Genomic DNA, 25,948 nt, shown 5'->3' with positions numbered 1-25,948 from the left:
TAGAAGTCTGTAACTGGAACTCAGCTTGCACCCTTCACTTAGAACCTGCATGTGGGTAAATGTAAAATATACCTCATTTTATTCTGTATGTGTACTACATATGCCACAGTAAGAAAGTTTTTAAAAAATAGTAAGAATATAACAGAAATAAGTGATTACCAATGACCACATACCTCTGAAGAGTTAAGCAAGACAGGAGGGGGGGGACTCTAATCTAACATCATAGTGATTCACCCATCCACTTGACTTGCGTAATGATACATCACAATACATTCCAACTGAGGATACAAGCAAATAAATAAATAAAAAACAGCCAGGAGAGTCCCTTCCCAATTACATTAATAGCAGACACTCAGAAAATATTTCAGGAATCCTATTTTAATCTAATAAAAATAATAATACATGGAAATCTCCTGGGAAATACGCGAGCAGAAGAAAAGAAATTAGGAATTAATCAAGTTGCAAGCGAATAAAATAAATGGAAGAGAAAAAAGATGAACAATTATAGACACAGTTTTGTGGGTTTTTTTTTAAAAGGAGATTAGAACTACTTTGAATATTATAATGAATGTGTTGTTTAAAAAACAGGAAAAAAATCTGAAAATCTGGGTACACACAGAATTTATGAAACAGCCTATGAAATATACAACTTTACAGGGGATAATGTAAATAGCTATTGTAGGAAAAAATACATAACAGCTTCTTTTTCCCTTCTGGATAAAATGGATAAAGGTTATGAATCTTTGTATATAAATACCAGAGAAAAGATACTTTAAATCCAATGCAGAAAGAAAAAAAACACTTGAGTAAAATTTATTCTATTACCTAAACACCGGGTAAACTAAGCTGGCCCTCTCTGCTTATTGCTTATAACACAAAAGCAATGATAGGAAGAAAGCTGTCTGAAAATTATACCTCTTTGTCATCTACAACAATAAAAATCTGTTACACAGAAACATTTCATTAGGGTTTTTTGTTTGTTTGTTTTTCCTGAGGACAGTATATTCAGACATACCATCTTTTCATTTTAGTTAGTTGCATTTAGAGATTAGAGTCAACAATAAATGAATAAGTGATGCTAACACTAACCTCCTACATGTATTTAGACTTCAAATCCAAATAAAACAACAATTCCCAGCAGCAGATACCCTGGGTAGAAAGCTGGCCACACAAAGCCCTTGGAAGAAATCTGCCCTAATTCATGCAGTGGGATGACTGGTTTATATACCTAGCTACTATTGCCTTTACTTTGAGTTCAAACATGTCAGCAAAAAAGGAAAGGAAATCAAGATCGAAATCTCCAAATAAGTCACATTTTTTAGGTGGCGTACCCTAAAGACTGAAGAGTTTAGAGATCAAGACAGAGCAAGCTGTATGAGCATGTTTATGTAACAGACTCAGTATGTTCTTCTATAGCAGCCACGTTGAAAGTAGCTGACAGAGTACAACAACCAACCAGCAAATATTAGATTTTAATACATTAGGACACATCAGTGTAATAGGTTTTGTTGATCACATCAAACCATACAACAGTAGCAAAAAGCCTTACGGATGACGTCATCTGTAATGAAATTACACAGTGGAACAGCAGTTAAAAGAGAACACAGCCAGTACTGGACTGGCAGGGAGCATCTTTCAGCAGTACCTCAACACGGCAGAACAAAGTTACTCTCAATAACACGTTGGGCAAACAGCAAACAAGAAAGGTGCACACACTTTTCTCAGGAAAACACCACAGAGACACTTGTTATTCCCTATTTAATCCTTTTTCTGTTCTTCTTTTCTCTAGGCTTACCTTTTATTATAAAAGATTTCCACGCTATGTAATTCTTTACCAGCTAGAGAAAATTTCAAATTACTCAAAAATTTATTTAAAAACTCAAATGCTGAGAACAGATGGAGAATATACTTTGAACAGAACACGAGCTATCCAAGAGGTCACAGGCTTCGTGGGTATACAACCAGGAAAATAAGGTGGGTGAATGGCAATGACGCAGCCACAGCATCACACTCCAAGTGTGGAGACATGAGCACTTCACCTGGCTGGGGGCCAGGGCCTGCCTGCAGCTATCTTGGCTGTGAGCAGGGAGCTCTTTGCTCAAGCTGGGAAGAAAAAAGGCAGACAGATGTGATACCATCCATATTGCTCCCCTGCGTGCTGTTGACTACAGAATACAAGTATTCTTAACTACACCACCACCTGCACCCAGAAGGAATCCTCAACAGTTTTTATATTAGGGAATCAAAGCCAAGTATCAAAACACAGTAAGTCCGCTGATTTCTTTTCAATAATAAAGAAAGAAAACTGAAACAGATTTCTCCCCCAAGACAAAAAAAAAGAAACAAACAAACAACCCTACTTCTCACAAAGAAATGCAGTTTTAGCAGAACGCTTCCAGGATGTACGGAAAAAAAAAAATGCTTTTTTTTTTTTTAATATCCACCTATATCACTCTTTCAGCATTTCCCATGCTTTCCTCATTCTTTTTCTTTGTTTTCTGTACTGTTTTCCTCCTGCATCCACAATGCAAAGCATCCTCCTCCTCCCCAGAGGACTCTCTTTTTTTCCTACTCATCTGTTTACCCCATGCCTTTGCTTATTTTTCACCACTTCAGCAGAAGAGAGTCCAAGCCAAGATAAAAAAAACAAATGGGAAGTAACAACATTCCTTCGATGTCCACTGTTCTGAGCATGGAAGCATGCCACTTCTGCTGAGGGGTCCCAACTGGCATCACAGAAGTCCCTGTGCTTTCTGACAAGGATGTTACATTGCTCCACAATAAGGAGGCAACCACTCCTAACTGTCCTTTGGGATGCTGAGCAAACAAGGCATTTTTTCCTGCATGAAAGTCACCCTACCACAGTGACACTGAGCACAGGTCTTAGCTATCACAAAGGAGGCACTGAAAAACCAGGTGAGGCAGCCCTGTGTGCAGTAACACATCAGTCACATATAAAACCCAACCTGCTCCACAACCACAGCCACATAAGCTAATATGTACAATGCAGTTGTTATAGAGGAGTACAACAATATTGAAATATTAATATATTTCAATAATATACTCAGAAATATTAATGCTTCTCTAGATTCAAACTGAGTACAAAACTAAATGTTTCTCATCGCTAGAAAAAGTAAATTAAAAGCTATTTATACACAACAGCATCCTACAAGAAATGGATTGTCAACAGTTTGGCAGGGCACTGTTAACATCTTTTGGAGATTAGGAAGAAATCTTTTCAGAAAGACAGTTTCTGTTGAAAAAAAGAACGGTGAAAGCTTTGGGAGAAGCAGCTATTGCTTCAAAGTTTCTCCAGAAGGTTCATCTCACTATATGAATATTTTGCATCTTAAAAGAAACACACCATATGTTGGGATTGCTATTCATCCCTAGAAAAGTCTGCCTTATATTTTAGGAACAGGCAGGATTTCATTTAGGCATGTTTATTGACATGTTTCATAAACCTCAAACCCTTAATCAAAAAAAGAACTACATTGAGTGTATCAACACTGGATTATTTTCTTTTTTTAGTTTAGAGACCAAAAGAAGGAAAAAAGAAGAAATTTCAAGTAACTTGGGGGAAAAGCCTTTTTCTACATCAAGACATATCAGTGTGAACATTTCACTGAAAATAAATCAAATGAGATTTCTACTTCTTAGGGGTTTGTGGTTTTTTTTTGGTTTTTTTTTTTTTTTTTTTTTTTTGCTGTAATGGATACTTTCACTAAATTTAATCTAAATTCACTAGCAAAGGTACAAAACCAACTTTTTTTTTTTTTTTTTTAACTATTCCCAGCTAAAGACACAGGGCTCTCAGTCCAAACGTGCTGCAGTAAACATGTGGTCAACTTCCACACAGAAGAGAGAAAACAAGGGAATGAAAAACATTCCCAGAACCTCTAGCAGTACTTCCATGAGGAAGCTGCCTTCACTGGAACTCAGTTCCCCCTCTCCATCCCTCCATCCCTCCATCCCCCCCCCCCCCAGATCATCCCAGTTCCCAAAGCCTGAGAACAGCTCCCACTAAACAAAAGATACGTATTTAAAGATTTCTGATGGACTCACTTCAACGCAACTGATTGTGGAGCTCCAGTCAAGCCTTTGCTTGGCTGTATTCACAAGCATTTGCAACCACTTCTGGCCAAAGCTTTCCTGGCCTCTACTTCAGAATGGGTGGTTGCTTCTTACACTAGTGTTTTACCTTTCCAGTCAATCTTCACCGTCCAAAGAAAGCAAATAGATTTTACCATTGGTAACATTTCAGTAAGGCCAGGTTGAGAAGCCCATGTTGCAGATAACTGACTGCTGAGCTATTCTACATCCTGAAATGTTGCCAGGAGCACTGACTACATCAACATGGTCAGTGATATCCTGCCATTTTCACTCAGTGGCTTTCATCTTTCATAAAACACATTCAGAGGCATTTTCAATTTCTTAATGATGCTTTAACAAACACAGTATAAACAGATATAAAAAGGCATTATTCTTACTTAAGCCTGGAGGAAGAGAAAGCAGAAAACTAGCACTAAAGCAAACAGCATTCTGTGAGCAATCTGTACTGACATGCAGTCAAGAGAAGTAGTATATGTGGTACCTATCACTTAGATTAAAGAGTGATCTAAATTACACTGGGTTTAGGACAACAAAAAGACCTCCAGCAGTAAATAGCTGAAGGTAAATCTAGTGGTTTCAATTACTGCTGTCATGATTTCTCAGGAAGATGGAGCATCACACAAACTTGCAATTCTAGGACAGAATCTCAGCCTGAAGAAGAGGAGAGGACACTAAGCACTCTTTCATGATCATGACATCAGACTTCTGCACCTGCCAGGATCCTAGCAACACCTCCACCTCAACTGTTAACAACCACTGCAAGACTTCCTCTGAGATCTTGGCCAGAGCTAAAAAGACACACTGCCATCACTTCCTCTGATCAAAACATGTTCAGTATGCATCCCTCCTTATTTCTCTTCTCCTTATTCACTGACCTTGACACATCAGGAAGTATCAGCCTCAGTCTGAGGGCTTCCTACTCATACCAGAGATGTTGAGAAATGTACCTTTTCCACAGGGAGGTTCAACAAAATACAGACAGTTTGTAGCAATAAATTCATATGAATAAAACTGGTAGCCAACATACAAGCATCCTCTTCCGTATTTCAGAGAAATGGCATATATTTATGTCAAGGAATGGCATGTATTTAAGTCAAAATATAACAGTTATCTGCTACAGCTAAAGCAGAAAAACAGATAGAGCTTTTTACCTCACATTTTGCTGGCAGTGAAGAACTGAATATTTTGCACCTGAAACTTTAATTCATCAACTCTTCCTGAACTTCTAGAGGTGTACAACCCAGTTTGAAGTTCAGCACCTTGTTTTTAAGTCTCTTGTCATTCTGTCTACTGATTTCTCAGTTACTGAGCAATCTGATGATCTGACATCAGTATCAAGGCACAAGAATATTCCTGACAAAGGTACTACATTCAAAAGTAATGCCAAAAATAGTAAAAATGCTCCTATATGATAAACCATAAAAGGCACAGAAAAACAGAAACATAGCTAAAATTCTCTTTCTGCTCCTTGTTATCATTCACAAGTTGTGTAGCACTTATAAATTCACAAGAATAAAATTGCCAGACTATCTTGATTTTGAGCATTCTATCATCTAGACAGTGAGCATACATTGTGGTATATCAATTTATAAATATTATATTTATACATAAGTATCATCACTAAAAAAAAAAGTATTATAATGTATTATGCCAGCCATAATACTTGCACTTTTACAAATAAATACCCATTTGAAAGTTGACTCAGAGAACTCAATTGCAGAGAAGTACCTGAATGCTACCCAAAAGCAAGTCTTATTCAGAGGTTTTCAGTTGAAACTCTTTACAAATCTGTATGCTGTATGAACACTTAAGTTCTTTTCTGTAGAGCACTTTAGGATAACTTTAATATTCAAACATGACAAAATATTTTGTTAATCTTGCCATTTGATTTAAACACCAAATTTCAAGCTCTGTTTGTTACAGAATTCTTTCATCCTGTAGAGGAGAAATCACTCCAACTGTAATGACAGAGTCACACTTCTTAAGTTACTCATTTTATTTTTGTTCCACTCCCAAGACATTGACAATGGCTCATAAGTCAGCGTGTCTCCAAGTACGTGTCAGTAACGTCAGCCAAGATGTCCAAAGCCATTTACATAGAAGAGAATCTCCCCTGCTGCCTGCAATACCTGTTCCAAAATTAGTGAACATCAGAAAACAATAAAATAATTCTCCAGAGTCTACCAAGCAAACAGTCTAAAAAAGAAAAATAAGACTTGCAGGGTTAATTGTGTTAGAACTACATAACACCTGACAAACAAGTGTTTTGGGGCAGTTTCCCAACTAGCAACATTCTGAAAGGCAGATAAAAACAAGGGAGGAATTAGAAAGAAAAAAAACACAACACAGCACACTTCATAACTCCAATTGGAAATTGCACTGTTATGGAAAGCAAAAATTCACATTCATCCTTATTTTCTTTGACTTAAGGAACATTCTGAAGAAAAACTGCATTTTACCATGCAGGCATTCACCCATAATGGGAGAATTATGAAATTAACTTCCCTTAATTTGCTTTTGCTCTTTGTTTTGAACTCTCTACAGAAAGAAGGGCCTTGGTCTTCAGTCCCATACAGCTCCAACCAGAACCTCACAAGACAATGGGTAACTGCCAAATTACTGGTAGGAATTTGAAGCCTGTTGTTCACTCACTTCAAACCTTCATGCTTTAGTCTTTGAAACCACTTGCAAAATGCCATATTCTCTCTTAAATCTAGTAATAGCACCAGAACTGGTTTCTCCAATCTTGTTTTTCTGGCACGTACTTTTTTCCTTTAAGAAAACCTGTCCATTATAGCTAGACTGTTTAATAACAAAGACGGAAAAATCTGCTTGTGTGTACATAAAATTCTAGAACATGGTACCAAATGTACTAAAGCATGTAAAATGTTAATTATAATGAAAAATATTGAAAAATGTTGCTCAACTTGCTGCAGATTGTTAACCAAAGTGTACAACCACAGATACTCGTAGACAGGGGTACATCTCTTATGGCCATAATTAGAGCTACTGTCCTGACTGGGTGCTGCTTTGCTGTCTAGCCTACCACTGTACTCCACTTGAGCGGAAGTGGGTTTATGAACTCATTCTAAGTTATCCACTGCCATCAGGCATGTCCCATAGTGAAAAATGTTTATTTTTTCTAGCACTGCATACCTAAAAACAAAGCCAGTTTGCTGGATACATTCAGTTGTTCTCCACATAGCTTTTTTTCCCCCACTATCTGTATTCATGGTATTTTTTTAGACCTTTGGGTATAACTTCTCTGTCAGCCACTGCTAAAAAGTAATTTTAACTTATGCTAAGGCAAACTTTGCAGCAGTGTTAAAAAAAAAACATCATGGGTGAAACTTTACCAAAAGTCATTTTTGTATCATTACTTGCAACATCCACATCCTCCCAGGATGGAGCACTGTCAACTTAATGTATTCTATTTCTCTACTTGCATCTTTCAGAGTGAGCACTGTTACCTCTTGTGCTCTGCTTACATGTGTACACGCCCTCGTTAGCAAAACAGAAATAATGAGCTAACTCCAAATGGTGACATTTGCTATCTTTCACTTTTAACTTCTCCTGTTACCTTTGATCATGCCATTCCCTGCTACACTTGATAAACCCATGGAAACAGAAAGTTCCCATGCATTCCAAAGTGCACGTTTGCTTCAGATTAGAAAAAAATGTTCTCAAATGCAGACCAAAGATATTTTCAAAAATATGCTTATGGGGAGATCTAGAAGTTCATTAAGGAACAAATACTATAATACAGATTTAATATACTTGGTTCGATCATGGTTCAAATGAAACATTCAGCCTCCTAGCTGAGGCACTGGAACAAAAGTTCTAAAAATTCACCATAATTCCATCACGCTTCGAGTACTTAACTCTTAAATACAAGCTATGATTGGCAAAGAGAATAAGATGACAAGCACTAAGTATGCATTACACAAAATGCAAAGATAAATAAAGATTATCTGTCTGGTAAATGAACAGAAATCAGAAAAGCCTGGAAGCCTCATGCTTCCTCATTTTTCCTTTAATGGAAAAAATTGACACTAGCTGAAAAAGCATTGATTTTCTGTGCTGCAATCTGTGGGAGTCTGCAAAATTGAAAACCAATTTTTGCAGCATACTGTGATTGTTTAAAAGAAAAATCTTCAGAGAGGTTTGCTTGAATTACCTTTTGTATCTCATGATACAAGTATTTATTTCTATTCAGACTTGTCCTTCTAAACAAGAAACTTCTGGAACCTTTACCAGTGCTTTTAAATCTGCTCTGGAATTACTTAATTGTATAACCCACCTCAGCAGCTTGACCAACAGAAATGGAAAATATATATCAATCACTGTCATTAATAAATGACACCTTACATTGCTACTACGCATAAAGTCCGTTAGGTAATAACTGATTTTCCTTGGTATGATCACTCTATGAATTTCAAAGTCTTTTGCTTACCCTTTGTGTAACTTTTTCCCTGGAGAGTGAGACAGGTTTCCATATTATCACAAATCAGTAGGTATGAAAGGAACAGATACATATATTTGAACAGACCAACTGGATTTTGTTAACTCAGAACAAAATCTGTACATCAGCACTGAAATGGAGACTGGTGATGTTCTTCTCAATGGTTTGGTATGTTTTCATTTCCTTCAGGCAGTCACCATAGGTTTGGTATAGCAATTTTGATCTAACCCTCCACACGATGCCCAGCTTTAAGCCAGGTTACAGAGCTGATAATCCCACCCTCCTTGTTCTCAGGCTTCCACAGAGGATCTACTGAGAGGGCCAAGGATGCTCATACAAGCACCAAGCCAGAATGCACGGCAGGCAGCCGGGCTGGAGAAGCTTGGAACATTACCAAGCCTGGATGTACAAGCGAGTCCATGTCCTTGAACTCAGGACCCAGATTCTGGGAGGGGTATATTAACAGGTCAGGAATAACCTGCTAGGGGCAGAGGCAGAATGATACCTAAGGCAGAAGCTGGAGAGGGACATATGAATGCTGAGAACCCAAAAGACAAATGAAAAACTGCACAAGACTCCTGCTTTATCCGTTTAAATTAGTTTGCACATTTCTGAGAAACTAATTTCTATCTATAAAGATATTTATCCAACGTTTGTTTTTTTCCTCTAGTGTTATATCACACAGCTATGACACATTTTTCACTGCAAACTGCCCAAGAACCAGCCGAGAAAACAGAGCAACACATTCCTCCAGATAGCTGCGGCCTAAGAGCTGTTTGTTTCGATCAGCTTTCAACATGGGAACATTGCCAGAGATGGCAAAGTATGAAATTGATAAATTCACCACGCCATCCACAAGCATTTCTTAGCAGAGAACATGGTTTCCACAGCCAGATGAAGAAGGAGAACAGAAGAAAGAAAAACAGAACATATAGCTTATCACTGAACACCTGTGGTGGCACTGAGAAATAAAACTTCCTTGTTGAGAGAAACTGTTCCTTTTCTAGAGAGCATAGAAGCCTAGCTGGCATCAGTCACAGCTTAAATAGTTTAGGATTACTGTGCTTTAAACCTCTTCAACTGTTGTAATATTTTAGATTAATTCTGAAAGTCCTTCAATTCCTTAAACTCACAGGCATTGCAAAGCATGTTGAATTACATGGGAAGGTTTGAGGGTTAGTCAGCTTGACTAATTCTAATTCTCATTTTCTGATCTGAAGCCTACTCTAGTAATCCAGAAATCACATTTAGCAAAATGTATAGCCAGCATTGTATTAATTGCAGGCAGAAGTCACTCATGCCATTATGAGTTCAGTCACGCAGCAATACTTATGGCGACCAGAGCAGGCATACCTTTCTTCCTCAAACTGCAATGTGCAGCTAGTTTAAAACATAAAAATTAAAAATAATAAAGCACCTTACATTTTTTTCTTTTTTTATTAAAGACTTTGCATTGCACATCACTCTGAATCACATTCAGCAAACTGACCACCAGTGTCACACATAAGGTACACTGCCAGCCATAGAGGTGACAGAGAAGCCAGCTCACCAGACCATCCTATGTTTTATAACTAATTGCCCACAGTGTATCTACAAATACAGGTCATAGTCAGGGAGAGGCTAGAGAATTTTTTTTTTTTCCTCCAGGGAGTTGGTTATCTTTGCTTGCAATTGTGTTACCAAAAATCAATACAGCAGGTGGCAGCTATTGCCTGGCCATAGTTACCAGGAGTTTACACACAGAAAAAGCACAGTTGTCAAGTGTACATGAACTCAGAGAGACTAATTTCATTTAGACAGAAGCAAGGTTAAAAAAAAAAAAAAGACTGTATGCATCAGCAACCATTACAGTGACGGATACAGAATTTGCATGGCTCCAGAACTAACATTCTAGTACTGAGGCACACTGGTACTTTACATCCAAACTCACCCTCTGAATAACCTCTAGCTCCATTTTATATCACTCCTATTCTGTTTTCAGCAACTATGTTCTGCAACTCTATTCTCCAGAAACATATTAAAACCAAGAAACATAGAGACATAATTACTTTCCAGAGAGGCACATCATGCTCATATTGGAGTCAGAGAGACCCCAAGATGACTTCACACCAACTGCCCGTTTCAAATCTCAACAAGCTGTCTTTTTTTCAACTTTTTTTCTTTCAACCAGGTGTCCTTTCCTCTGACAGACATCACCTTCTCTCACATCTGACCTGCTCCACTCTGAAAGAACCAGAATTTGTCACTAACCTATTTCAGCTTCATATTGCTGAGCTGAAAGCCCTTTTAACTGGCACATTTGTTACTGTTTCTGTAGCTCTTCACCAGTGACCTTGTCCTTCCAGTTTTCCCAGATCAACTACTACCAGATGACAAAACAACTAACTAGTACTTGACATAAAAAGAAAGAAAATAAGTAGCGCCACGCTACTTTTCTAAAGGCTTCCAACTAGAGAAAGTAAACTGAAGAAACATTTATCTCGTGGCCAAAGCCTCAAAGATGATAAACTGAGAAGATGAGCCGCTATCTGGATTTCCTTCCTCTCAATTTCTCAACTAACAGTGCCAACAATTTCCAGAAAACAAGAAACTCCCTTTTGAAAAACAGGATGGGAAAATGGAGTTAGAAGTTACTTTCTCGAAGAAGACCACAAGTTTCTCAGGCATCAAAATCCTCATATAGTAGAGTGTGGTCAGGAGGCTATCTGTGGTCTTACTGCACAAACAGGGCTAACAACATAAAAGAAAAGGTTGCGAGGCAAGAGGTGGAAACGAAAGCAAAATCACCAGCTTGGAATCATTCCTGTGAGATGTTCACAGAAACTTCTCTTGACTCAAGTTCTTTTTAGCATTATCTCACCCATGTTGGATTTGTGGCAGTGGAATAGGCTGCAAGAATAGAAACAATACACCTTCTCAGTACCACATAATCTAGTCTTGCTTTATTAAACAGGAGGGATGCAATAGGTGGCCACAAACAACTGTTCTAGCTTGCCATCCTATGAAACACACCCACAAACCGAAGTCCAGGGGAGACCATCACCAGGGACCCAGGGGAACATGACATTCATTTCCATCAACTCGATGTGGCCATGTGGCCTGAGCCTCCCACCAGGCCATTCCACCTCCAGCTCTGCCTTCTAAGTGCCAAAGGTATGTGCATGTCCTGTATCTGTTTTCCCCCCAACCACTGTTCAAGTTTTAATTATTTACTGCTTTCTTATTTAGCTGGCGGCTTGAGCCATCAAGGGGAGCTCAAAGTCCATAGTCCACATCTCAGGCCAACTAGCAGTCATCACCAGTTCCTGCAACTCTTTGGTCTCTCACTCCAAATGTATTATGAAAACTGTGAAGTTAGCAACAACTACAGAGCAAAATTCTATTGATTCTTCATTTTCCAACTCATCTAGGACTAATCAGGTCAGCAACAGCTGGGCAGATGAAGCCCTGGTCTCCTCTCAGTGGGTGAGCAGCCTTCACAAAATAGCAGAAAGTGGTTTCATCAGACCTTTCTTTTATGGCAACCTGAGCTTATTTTATCAATTAATGAAAATTTCTCAGTTCCTCATCTGAAAAAGGATGTTGCAGACTAAGATAAGTTAACTTTAAGCTGATTTACAGATCATTCTCACACACCCTTACTTTGGGTTTAGTACCTCCCACAGCAAAGCAGTCCCAAGATTGAGCCTGACTGTACTGCCAAAAAGGATCTAACACATCATTCTAATATATTTAAGTCTTGCATAAACATAACTCCATAACTCAGCCAGAATCATCAAGTCACATAGAAAAACTCCGTAGCAAAACAACAGCATTTATGTTAGAAAAGAGGGCATTTTTGAAGATAACATCTAACACAGATGAATTAATGCAACCTTCTTTACAGTTCAAGCGAACTACAACAATCAGAAAGATTAACACAGTGGAAGGGCGATAGGGGAGCATAACAGCAAAGGGACAAAAGTGAATAGAACGGTATTACAAAGGAAAAATGCTCACCCATATCTGAAGATCTAGGCTCACAAGGAAAACTCCAGAAGGAAGGGATTACCAACCAAAGATCTTTCCCCAGCAACAGTCAGCCCTTAAATGAGGTCTAAGAGAGGTGCAGGTGCAGCCAGGCTCCACCCCTTCTGGACACACAGCTGAATTGCCTTCACCTGTGCTCCCAGGACTGATGGGGTCCTTTCCCCAGGTGCTCAATCAATGCTTCAAGCTGTGACTCAGCAGTAACCATACACCAATGCATCCATTTTTTTCTTCAAGAGAAGTGCCCTCCACTAGTATTAAAATTTATTTGCCTTTGAGGAACTCAAAAAAAAAAAAATTATTTAACTTTGTTTCAAAACACCACTGTTCTCTCTGCTAGACTGAAGCATTTTAAAGAGTCAAAAGCTCATCTAATCTTTAGGCTATTACAACTGTATTACAGTTCCTGGGCAGTGGTCACAGCACCAAGCCACTGGAAAATACTTATTTTCCAAATTTATACTATATTATTTTAGACACAAGGTTTGACTTTCGTGTGGTTCCGTATGGATCCAGGATGATCCTTGGCCCTACTCAGGACATTTTGCAATTCTATGGTTCCAGACCCCTCTCCTTCCACTCTTTTTTAAACTCCAATGTTCAGCAGTTGTCAGTAGTATTTCTCTATGACTCATTTTTTCCCTACCGTACTATTTTAACTATTATATTCCACCCAGAATTTCCCTTAAAGAATACTAGTTTGACTGCCTGTGCATCACAACCCTCATGTTCTTTTCCCATATTCCACACTTCAGCTGACCTCCCTTTGACCAGCTTATCAGCTGCCAGCATTGAAAAGCTCTTCTGAAGGGAACAGCCCTAAAAGAGGGATGTGCTACAAACACCATTCACCAGGACACACACACACACTTTCTTTTTCAAAGAAAGCTCTTCGCTGCCTACATGTATATGTTCTGACATACAGGAAACAGCTGAAAGCTGTAGTTTTGTATTTACAGCTTGGAAAACATAGGTATACAGGCAGTAAAATTAATTGCAAACATACACAAATAACACCAACACTCATGTCGTGCATGCTACTATAATTTAGTATTTTTAATATTCCATAGTATTTTAACCAAATTCAGCTAACTTCAGCTGCCATTTCATTTCACCACTTCCTCCTCAATGCACCTCTCACAGTTGGACTTTCCCCATCACAAAGACGTACTTGGAATCTGCCAAAAACACAACACCCTTCACGTGGCCTGAGTATATTTACTCTCATTTGAACACAATACCTGCTGCTACCTCCTCTGACATCTACAACTTTGATATTGATAAAAGAAAAAAACCCAAAGTAAGCATTTGCTTAAGTATTCCAGTGGGAGGGTTTTTTTAAATCTCATTAAAAGCCAGCTTAAGAAAAAAACACAACCCTGGAGGAAATTCTTGGAGAAATTCCTTTTAAAAGGAATTGCCCAGAGTAACATTTCCCATGAAAATTATCTACAGAAACTACTGCTTTTTCCCATGCCAGACATCATCAAAAGCTTCAAAAACTGCAAGCATTTAGTTACTGGGAGAGAGAAAAAAAAAAACAAAAAAAAAAAACTAGGAGGCCTTCTTTTTATCACCAAGCATGCAAAAAAACCTCTGGGTTTTAGAATAGGTCTGTGTTTAAAAAGAAATACGTTAGAACAGATGGAGAAAATGGACAATATTTTGCTATACCATGTGTATGGCTTAAGGGTTAACTAAACCATTAGGACAGGCTGCTGAAGGTATGCACACACACATGAACATAGACACACACCCCTCTGGCAGCTCCTCTTATCTCCCCCTGCCGTGCTGGGGGCAGTGATAGTAGAATGTTTAGGAGGATGGGCCTGATGGTCAGCATCCCCTGGGAAATGCAGATCTCCTGGGACAAAACCACATCATACCAGAAGCCTAAGTTCTTGAAAAGCTAAATAAATATATGAAGAAAAACAAACAAAAAACAATAATATAGAGAAAACCCATGCAAATACTGCATGCATTGGGCATACAATCAAAGCCAATCACTTCTGTCACATCAAGAAACCTAGAGGCACTATACTGCAGGAAGGTGAGGCACCAAGGGACAAACAGAAGCATGCAGAAGAACTGAAGGAAAATGAAGTGGAAATGTGAATGTTCTCTGACTTCATCTCAGACCTGGGCAGAAGAAAGAAGACACATCTCCAGCAGAACATGCAGGAGAGCAAGAGGATAGGGCTGTCCCACCAAGGCTTTACCTTCCTATGGCCATGGTATCTTTGCAGAAAAGTCCAAACTGGCTGCTCAGTCACACAGTACCTTTAACACCTGCAAGCAAAATTACACTGGTATCAGCTGGATAAACAATTCATCCAAACAAACACATGTGCACATAGTACAGCCCTTCTACAGCTGCACTTGAAAAGAACCACTCCTTTCTACAAGTGCAACCAATGTTTTCTTATCCTTGCACAGAACTGATGCAAAATAAACATGAGAAAAGCAGCAATAGAAACTTGGAGGGTTAGTATTCTGACACGCATACACAGGGTACAAATGGGCAAAGAACACAAAGAGCCAGTGACAAGAAACACTACTGACAACAGCCCTACACTGCAGCTCACCAGCCCTGCAAAGAAGGACACAGGAGCCCCGCAAGAGATGGAACACGTGGGCATGAGGAACTACAGTAGCACCGAAGGTACCTCTTCAAATAAAAACCTCTTTAGAGTATGTTAAATAGTAAGCATCTAGGTTGTACATATCGCTTAATTTATCTTAACTGGAGAGAAAAGAAACAGCAGTCTTTCTCTTCTGTGAACTTTTTTAACCAAGGTGAAAGAAAGACCCATGTGTTACATGTACATAAAAGTAAATGTCCTGTTAAGCTTGTCACCAGTACCACCACGTCTGCTTAGCTACTAAGGTTAAGGTCATGTCATCCATACCAAGATGAAAACAGTTTAATTAGAGAACCCACAGCACTATAGACAAAGGCTGGTCATTAGAAAAAAGCTAATATAAACCAAGCACAATTATGCGGCATGGAAACCATCAGATATTTGATGAGATGTTAATCTTTAAGCTGGTATCATTCTGCAAGCTAATCATCCAGAGAATAGAAAATCTGTTAAGAATGCAATTAAATGTACTAGTTCCATTAAAATTGAGCTGATATAGTTAATTGTTCTCCTGAAATAGCTATTTCCTCACACCTTCGCTGGAGAGCTTTTTCATCAACTCTGTGAGAGCATATTTAAGGGACCACGTCACTCCCCTGTGCGGGACTGTGTGCTTCGATGTCACCCTTCACAAGGTGTGTTGCAGCTCGGCCCGACCTTGAGCTCCCACCTGGCCCTGAGGGAGCACAGCGAGCTCTCTTGGTGGCCGTGCCGTTGGCACCGCATCTGCATTGCCGGGCTTCGGGGAGAGCGGCAACATCGTGCTCTTGCAACACGCCAAAGCAGCTATAAAATACAACCAATGGCAAAGCCACGTCAGATGGTCGCTGTGAGCATCAGCACTTCTGGGAAACGGATGACTGCTAAACCAGCGCTATAACGAATCTGTGCGTATTCAAACAGCTCGCAAGCGTTTTGCAGCACTGCTAGAAATTAGGAATAGCAGGCCATTCTGCTTTTTTTGAGAGAGGCAGAGACTGCAAGCACAAAGGTATCCCGAGAGTGCATCAACTTCGCCATACGGCCCCGCTACGCACCGCGGCGGAGCAGAGTTTACAGGGGCATTTCCAGCCGCACCGCACTGGAGACGACAGAGCCGCACACGGGGGAGCGGGGCCGGGTCGCTCCGCGGCACCGCTTTGCCGGTTACATAATCGCGGCCGCTGCGGGTGCTCCGGTTTCGCGCCGGTCCGTGCCTCCCGCGGCTCCCGCTGCCTCACACGATCCCGACTCCGGCTCTGGGCCCGCCGCCGCGCCCCGGCTCTCTCCCACCCCTCCACCGTTCAGACGGCTGTCGCCTGGCACCGCCGAGCCCCGATGTCCGCAGCGCCCCGCGGTCTGCCCTCCGCCCGCCGCTCGGCACCCACCTCCTCTCCGGCATCCGCGGCGCATCCCCGCTGCGGCCCGGCCGGCTGCGCCCCGCCGCTCCCGCTGCCTCGCTCCCTCCCGCCAGCCGCAGCTCCCCGCCCGTCTGACGGAGGAGGCGGGAAGCCGCGTCGCGCCGCCGCCGCAGCCCCGCCGCGCCGCCCCCCGCCCCCGCCCGCCGCCAAGGTGCCCTCCTCTCACCCACCTACCACGGGGACGAGGGGCCCAGCAGGAGGGGATGGGAGGCCTCGGGGCACGACGCGGAGCGAATCGTGGAGTCGCGAAGCGGGGCTGCGGCGGGCAGCGAGCATCAGGAATGCGGCCGCCGTCAGGTCTGCGTGGGGATGGATGTAAAAGGACGTGGGCAGCCGCGGGACGTGGTGACGCGTGGGACAGCGCGGGGACCGCGCCGGAAAGGAGTCGGAGCGACGGGGCCGGGACGGCGGCGGGGGTCCGTCTGCACCGGTGTGGCTGCGCTCCGGTGAGCGCCGTGCCCGGCCCCGCGCTGCCGCTCCGCCCCAGCGCTGCTCTTTGTCCTCTGATAACGGGAGGTTGGGGGAGACACGCGCCAGGTGCTCTCGCAAACCGCGAGACGTTCCTCCCTGGGTTTACATTAGCTTGCTTTTTCTTTTCTTTTTTTTTCTCCTCCTTTCCTGCAGATCTGCCGTTACAGCCCTCGTGACAGCCATCCCTCCCCCGTCCCACCTCGGCCGGCAGAAAGCCAGGCCGCTCACGCACAGCTGCAGCCGAGAGCCACGGCTCGCCCAAACGGGCCAGGATGCGTGCGTATCCATTAAAAGGTATTAAAAGACCCAGAGAAGGAAATGGTGGTGGTAATGTCAGTAATACAAGGGGAAAAAAATATGGCATAGTCCATAGAAAAAGTAGTGAAAAACTTACCGGGTTCCAGCAATGCAATTACTGGGCCCAGACCCTTCCTTAAAGTGAGGTAAACAGGCTCTATGATGATGCTTTAACTTTTCCCTCATTTCTTCAACTAGAGATCCCAGATTCAGTGTCACTGCTGTACAGCAAAGGACCATATTGCAGACTGTGTCATACAAAGTCCTGGCTCTTTTCCTATTGAAGCTGAGACAGCCAGAGCAATTCTTCTTGACACAGTCTCCTTAGTCCAGCAGAAGCTTCCCAAATGAAAAAGTATATGTAATCATTGCCACAGCTGATGCTGAGAGGGAGACATCAAAGTAAGTGTAGTATAAAAACACAGATTAAGAAAAATCTCATACTTTAAAGTATGTATTTAAAGTATTAAGTAAATCTCATACTATTTAAAGCTTAATATCAGAAGTTTAATTTTTTTCTCCTATATGAAATAAAGAACAGGGCAGGGAGATAAAGGACACAGCTCTTAATCATCCCTTAAGGACAGCATTCAACACCACCACTAATTTCAGTTAAGTGGCCACTCACCATTACCGACCTGAAAAAGAAAACCAAGGACAGAAATGTGTATTTGGTAATTATCTGCCATGTTTCAAACAACTTTTGTGTCTTCTAACAATCTCAACGTTAAACTCCTAAGTGGGTATCCTATAGAGTTGTGTTTTTTTCCCTAACTTGCCAACACTTAAAATGTATAGAAAAGCAGATAAAGTGTTTCTTTCCAATGATAATTCTTGATCGTACATAATTATCCAGAAGCATTCCTTCTAACAGAAGGCTGTAAAACAGTTTTCTACGCAAAGATATTTTCTCCTGTCCTAGCAGTAGCGTTGTTTCTCCACTGCTGCTCGTTGTTAGCATTGGTGCATTCATTTGGGACACTGCAGTCCTCTATTCTGAGTAGCAAAACCAGGTGAACCTCCAGTTTCCCTCTCATATTCTGTCTACTAAGCACATCACTGGTTATCTTCCAGTACTCCTTTGGACTGAATTATTTAGAATACTTCTGAGTGAAAATCGTTGCACCTAAATAGCCTAAAATTCCTTCTGCAAGGACCAGTAATCTCTGAATTCTCCCGATGATACTCATTGTAAGAGCCAAAGCAAAGACTTGAGCAGCTATAAAAGGTCCTCACAGTAGTGAGCAAGTGGGCAGAGAGACAGAAAAAAATTCTATGGCCATAACTGCAAACTAAGTAGCAATGAAAACAACCCTTGCTAAACATGCATAATGGACTCTAAATTAACCTTTTTCATTGGGAGCTGTTGTGAATAGCTTTCTGCAAACATTAGCTTGCTGCTCAGCGTTTGTTGGGAAGGCAAACAATGTTAGGAATTACTCCAGAAGCAAATGAGAACAAAGTAGAATGGCTCATTGCATTGTTGTGTAAATCTCTTGCGTACTTCAGTACTGTGTATGGTTCTGGCTCCTTCATATGGAAATGGAGAACAAGAAAACGTATGGAGCTAAAGGAATAGTCAGGGGTATGGAATTCCATCCATGTGAGGAGAATCCCAACTGTGAAACAGAGAAGGGATTGCGTTTGGATCTATACAGTCACGAATGAGATGTAGGAACCCGAGAGGAAACAACCATGTACCATTTTTCATTCTACAGGACCTGAGGGAGACAAAGCTAATGATCAGGCAGCAGGTTTAAGACAACAGCTGCAAAGAACTTTGCTTTATGAAGTGTTATTAAATTGCTTGGCTTGCTGTGACACAGCACTATGGAGCTGAAGGCACAGATGTTTTTAAACAGGGATTACATGAAGGAATGAACAATAACTTCAGCTATTAAGCACATTAATTTCATTTTCAGTGCCCACCTATTGCTTGCTAGAGCTGTAAGAAGGGACACTCTTGACGTGCCTTGTTCCAATGCTCCCCTGATCATCACATCATTGATTCTTATCTTTCTGCTCAGGTGTGAGAAAGAAAGGTCAAACAGATTTGTCAAACAGATTTCTAGGTATGGAAGCATACATCTGCCTTTTCCCATGTCCTGAGAGAAAGATCATAGTAGTTCCTTATCTTCCTGTTTGAGAGTTCTTCCATGCCCCTGAAGAGAATGCTTTCCCAGTGGTTCTCTAGTGATTAGCCCTATTCAGTAGTGACAATCCATATACATCAGTCATCCACATCAACACTGCTTTCTGCTCCCCTTCACAGAAGAATGGGGAGAGAAATTCTGAAGTGTAACATGCTCAGAATATGTTGAAAATACTTTCCAATTCCACAGATCATAAAAATAAAATTCCTCGGACATCCTGAAGGAGAAAGGGATAGTAATTTCTTCTTGATTAAGAAATAGTAAAGTAAAGCAGAAACACACAAAGATGCTTTAAAAACTAGCAGCGGGTAAAAGTCCTGCATAGAAACCAGTTTCTAAGAACCATGTTAGAGATGCCCTTATTAAATACAAGAAACTGGAAATCTGACAAGCAAATCTGAAATGAAGTTTGGCAGAACTCCAAGAATCCTTGAAGACAAACATATGATAAATCAACCAGAGTGGTTACATCTCATATAAACAAAATCTGTATGGTTGATACTCTGTACAGCTAGTTATCTCCACTGAGAAAAGAGCTCGTTTCATACCTTATTTCAGCAATAGATAGTAATGCCAAGACTTCATGTTCAGCAGAAGTTAAATGATTCCTTTTAATGTTTAGACGACTGCGAAACTAAAGTAGTATAAACTTGTTAAATATATACACATATGTGAAGATTTCTGATGCTTTCTATATATACATATAAATAAAATTAAGCGGGCACTATGTAGTACAACTGAAATTGTATTGACAGCAGAAGATATGAGGAATATTTTTAAAATATGCAATTGATATAACTTTTATTATGAAATGGAAAGAAACGCTAAGACATGTATGCTTTTAGAAGTCTATAGGCATGATTAAAACTTGAAAAAAGTCAGCAGTTCAAGACAGAGTACATGCTTTTGTATGCCATCGCCTTTGATTTTGTTTCACTGATTAAATATAACTACTCTGCTCCTGCTGTCCCTATATGGAACAGACACGTTAGGAAGGGGATTTAGTGTACCCATGATGAGGACAATCAAAGATCTGATACTTAAAATAACTTTCAGCTTTCTTTCAATTTTGTCTGTTGTTTATCATTTTACTTATGGAAAATATTTCCAGCATGCATTTGCATTTCCAAATAGAGTTTTTATGTCCAAGTGACTAAATATGCTCTGTTAACATTGTGCTGGATTTCTTAAAGTGACAACCCAAAATGTTACCAATTAGCAGTTTCAGAAAGCGGAACTCTGTCAGATTGGTTGGAAGGATGCCCAGGATATCTTCTTTACCCTCATGGTCGGGATTTGTAAACACTTTCTCTAATTACAGAGCAGATCAGGTCAGCAATTAACTCTTTTAGTCTTAGCAAGGCCCTGCAGATGTTCTGTATTAAGAAAGTGTTTCTCCGGTGCTGTTGCACCTTATAGTTGAATATTTCCCTACGGGTGGACTACCTCCTGTTTGCCAACAGGCAAAGTGCACGTATCCTGAACCTTACATTGTGTAGGTTTGTTTTAAAGACTCAGAAAACTTGCTACAAGAGAAGAACACAGCAACTTTGCAAATCAACAGGAGACCATTCATCCCAAAGCGACCTCCTGGGAAAGTTATCACTTGCAGCCGTATAGTGGCATTGCAGCTTAAAGCACTGCTTCCACATTTCACCCTATCTACTTCATGTCTTCTGCTGAATCCTTACCAATTCCTAGATCACCTTTCTGAGAACCTCAAGAGAGCTGAGAACCTGCCTTACGTTCTCTTGAAATTGCTGCCGTATATAATTGCTTCTTACCTTTTCTGGCGTGCCGAGGAGAGCAGCTTCTCCCAAGAAGCCTGGGGGTCATAATGCCTTGCTGGAACTAGCAAGTTAATTGCCAAGTGAAACTCAGGGATTTCTGCCCAAGCTCAAGTTTGCAGATTTACAAGAATAAACTGAGTTAAAAGAAGTTTGAGTAGTCTGGTGCTTATCATTAAAAGAAATAACAATCACCTTACTATTTAGCTCTTACTTCACTGCAGAACAATTTACTTAAGTACAAAAAAAGCCACTTCTAAAAACAATCATTAGCTCATTCTCTGTTCCAAATTTCCCTGTTAACATTACTATTTTATTATTATTATTATTATTATTTTTAAGTTCTTGTCAAGTTTTAAATGAGAATTTTCTCCTGGCTGAATTTGACTTTGAGATCATACATACAGATTTATTCAGCTTTCAGTATAACATATCAGGATGCTACACTGGGTTAGTATGCCATTATGTTCTTGGATCCTCTGTTTAACATTTCAGAGGTGTTAAGAAGTGGTGGGGCAATTATACCAACAATTAGCAAAAACCACATCAAAACAGCATGGTCGACAATCACATAAACATTCAATTGATACGGCAATTACTTGTAATCCAATTAGTGTGGTTACTTACAGTCCACATCCTAAGTGCTAAATAGTGGTACTTGAGCACTGTTACCCACAGTGGATGTTAGCTTAATAACTTCTAACCTCTTTCCCACCCAATGTTGACTGACAAGCTACTCAGAAAATCCCATCCATAACCACCTTTTATTGTGAAGCTTTGTTGGTTGCGCTAAAAGCCTTGTTAAAGAGCAAGAATATTGCAGTTCCCCTTCGTTCACAGTAACATGGGCCTATAGGAACTACTACTCAAATTTCCAATTTTATCATTTAAAAATAAATACAATTCAGGGTGTTTTTTAAATGGGCTATCTTGATTACACTATGTATTTTACTCGTTTTCTGCTTGATACTTATTAAATAAGTTGCCCACAATTTGAGTTTTTAAGCTCAAATGTAACACAGAAATTTAATTTTACATTTTTTTAAATCATCTTACAAGCTAGCCAGTGGGTCTAAAATTTGCCATTCCTTTAGAACACTCATTGATTTCCATTAATATTTTTTCCCTCACTGATATGGCAATCATAAAAAGTCTCCATGTGTAGAAGCAGCATTTAGCAGAATTCGACAGCTCAATGGCAGCAAAAATGCAATCTATGCTATGCCATGTAGAGTCTTAATGCTCTGTATTAATTTATGGCGTTTCAGGTTTGCTTTATTTTTTTTTTCCTCCATCTCCCTTGACAGTGTAAAGCACCTGCTTCCACATTACATGAAACAATTACAGAGAAATTCTCCAGTCCACACTGATACATATAAATTATATACGACTTTTCTTTCCTGTAGTTGTTTCCATTCAAGAGCAACCTGAAAGCTGTGTTTCTGAACTGTGGGATGCATAGATCTTACAGTACTGAAGTTATTTTAAAGCTGTGATTTATGGTGTTTATAAAGCACCAAGGCCATAAAGGACCCCTCCAAGCAGCTGCTCCTCACAGCTTCCGTGAAGTATTTTTAGCCAGGCAGAGAGCAAAGCTGACAAGTGCTCTGTGTTACACAGAGCAGCATGTCACTCTTAACTTGTGATCACCAACACAGAGCTGCCTCATTTCATCTTCTAGGGCTTCAGCTGCCAAAGCTGTCTGCGAGCACCTGTAACTTAGAAGCATAGAGAAGTGCCAGGCTTGCCCTATGAGGCCTGAATCTTCTCTGTAAGTCAAGCTGAGTTTGCTGTATTTGTTCCTGCCAAAAGCACAAACTCTGGATGAGGTACCTGATGCAAAATTGTGCTTTTAAATTGTTCAATGACCTCGAGGCAGCTGCAGCCATGGGCTGGGCTGTCAGTGCCAGGAGAAGCAACAGAAACACCATGCAGCTGAAGAACAAAGAAGTTGCCCAAGACAGAATTGCTCAACGGAAAGCACACATTTTTGAATAACAGATATGGGTTTAAATGCAATCTTGGTGCAATAATATTAAGAATGTGCTTATGAGAAGTACATGGTGCGCCATACAGTGAACGCTATGTATTTGAAAAGAAAGGATAAGACAACACTGAACATGTTGCAGAAAAACTTATAAGGTTCTGTGGTTCATTCATGAAGTTATCTATCCACAAAAAGGCTCAAAATCCCTGTGCTCAACACCGGCAGCAGGGAATAATTGGCTTCAAGATCACCACAGTTCTCTCCATCTATTCTCCCTTAATATTTGTTTTTTGCATTCACCTGTTTCTCACAATATGAGAATTGATTTTCCCTAGGAAGCCCCCCCACCCCCCAAGCTTTACCTCTTCAATTAAGACCGTTCTCCATTTTGTTGCCTCAAAACCAGATATTTTTTATTAGTATAGCTTCCCCTTTCCCCCTCCCCCCCATATTTTATCTTTCTTCTGATTCTCTTCCTTATTCTTCCTCATTCTCTCAAATTGTCACTGACAAATTTCTACTAAGAAATGACAAAAATATTAAGAAATGAGAGAAAGAGGTGTTTTTTATACACTGTTCTTGGGTGTCTACTAAAATTTTTCTACTTTCATGATAGTTTTAAAGCTATCAGGCTAACTATGCAGAAGTAAGGCAAGGCTCTGGAACAACAAGGTAAAATAATCAAACACACACATAGAACTCATGCAAGTGAAAACAGATTATTTGTATTTCAAAAATAAGTGGCTGTCGAAAAAAAAAATTAAGAAGTAATTCACAGGAAGAAGATGAACTAGGATTCTGTCTTCTCAATCAGAATACCAGAAAAAGGTTTTGAATCATGTGTTAAAAATTGAGAATCGTCTGAGGGTATTTCAACCTATGAATGCAGAAAACAGTCCCTTTCTTTTCAAAATCCTACATTTGAGTCGATTATGTTAAATGGGAGTAAGATAATTTCAATAGTAGTTGCATCCTATGCACGTTAGGTACATCCAGGAGACCAGAGACCTCTGCTGGAAAAGGGGGGTGAATTACCTAGCAAGGCTGTAGGCTGTGCCTTTGCTATACCATTCAGTCAACTTGGTACAGTTAGCCTTCCATTCACTTATAATTTTTTCTTCAGTTAGTTTTGCAGACATTTTTAATCAGTATAACTGCAACTCAAATGTGGAATTCCATGGGGAACTTCAGCAGGGTCCCTGACAAAGCATTTAAAAGTTTAGAGAAGTGGTATGCTGAGAACATGCAATGCTCTCAAATTGGACATAACCACATGCTTTTTTCACCTTCAGCTGCTTCCATTTCCACAGTTGTTCTTTTTCCTTTTGCCTCTTATATACTGACATAGTAACCTGGCACTGCAGACATTAGATGGTATCTCTGCAGACAGAGCAGAAATATGACTGAATATCTTGGGTCAACAAATGGGCCATTAACAGGAAGAGAAAGAGCCTGGGCTCTGCTCCCACTTTAGGTACTCCAGTAGCACCCTGTTAGCACCGAAGAGAAAAGTCTCAGGGAAGAAATCCAGTGGAGGGACTAACTGCAGTCAGACTGTCAAAACACAGCTCTGGAGAACAGCCTTATTTCACTTAATGATCAGATATACTTTAATGTAGACATTGTGGCAACGTAAACAAATTATTAGTATCTTTCTACAGTTACACAAGCAAAAGGCACTCCTGCAGACCATGCAGGTGAGAGTCAGTAAATGGACAAAATTTCTAGTGGACATCATTTAGCATAATTTATGAAAAGTATTATCTCATTTTCAGAAGGAAAATGAGATAATCTGCTGCTGTTAAATGCCAGCAGAAGCTACAGTTGATGAGCGCAGCTGAAATCGAAGTCATTTACAGATAAGCATGCAAAATTCTACTTACCACCATTACCGTGCTATTACTGCAAAACAGCACAAAAAAATTATGCAGTTCTTGCCAATTCACTAACCACCAGCAAAAGCAATATAGATTATACAGTTTTTGTTTTTTTCCTCCAGTACCTAATGCTTACACTCTCAGAAGACAGAATTATCATTTTCTGATGAAAAGGCCTGGAAAAGCAATGTGACAGCTACTTAGTGGCAGTGCTACAAAACAATTTAAACAGGCAATAATGAATATCACATCTAACCAGAAGTGCTGGCTGACTTTAAAACAGCAAAATGTATTTACACAAACTGGCATTTATCTGGAGACGACCAGTATATCTGCACTTCCAGAAAAGACACTAAACTCTTAAGAAAAGTCAGTCAGTTTTGGTTGTAAGAATATTTTAAGATCTGCTAGCAGAACACTACAGATGACTTCATGTTAGTCACCTAATAGACTGATGCAACATCATCCCAAAAGAAAAAATACCATCTGCTTGCAGTTACTTCTTATGGCATCCTGAAGTCTCAGTACAGAAAATGAGGCAATTTCTTCCTTCCCAGTACCTGCCCAAAACCATTTGGAGCAAGACCTGACCAAACAGCCTGAAGTAGGACTACAGATCTCCCACATTTTGATCTCTCCTTTGCATCAACTAAACAAATAGGAACTTTAATGTCACCTTAGACTATAGATCCTGACATAGCAGGGAGTCACCAAAAAGAGCAATTAGCAG

At 40.2% G+C, this 25,948-nt stretch overlaps 1 protein-coding gene and 1 long non-coding RNA gene across 2 annotated transcripts in view; both read right to left on the bottom strand.

Moving 5' to 3' along the window:
* The window catches only part of OSBPL6 (oxysterol binding protein like 6), an 80,514-nt gene extending 67,659 nt beyond the window's left edge, over nt 1–12,855 (bottom strand). Inside the window, exon 1 of the mRNA XM_052675572.1 lies at nt 12,575–12,855. The gene's annotated coding sequence lies outside the window, so the exon portion shown is untranslated. The remainder of the gene's footprint in view (nt 1–12,574) is intronic.
* A 5,044-nt stretch (nt 12,856–17,899) lies between these two features.
* LOC128076969 (uncharacterized) lies at nt 17,900–25,859 on the bottom strand. The gene is made up of 2 exons (XR_008204744.1): nt 19,344–25,859; nt 17,900–18,052 (listed from the first exon to the last, which is right to left on the bottom strand). It is a non-coding gene; the product is annotated as an uncharacterized LOC128076969 (long non-coding RNA).
* Between the last annotated feature and the right edge of the window lie 89 nt (nt 25,860–25,948).

This window comes from Tympanuchus pallidicinctus, unplaced genomic scaffold, assembly GCF_026119805.1.
Source record: "Tympanuchus pallidicinctus isolate F22 unplaced genomic scaffold, pur_lepc_1.0 scaffold15, whole genome shotgun sequence".
In the NCBI taxonomy this organism is placed as follows: Eukaryota; Metazoa; Chordata; class Aves; order Galliformes; family Phasianidae; genus Tympanuchus; species Tympanuchus pallidicinctus.
Note: the sequence above shows the minus strand (reverse complement) of the source record. Positions and strands in the feature narration are given on the sequence as shown.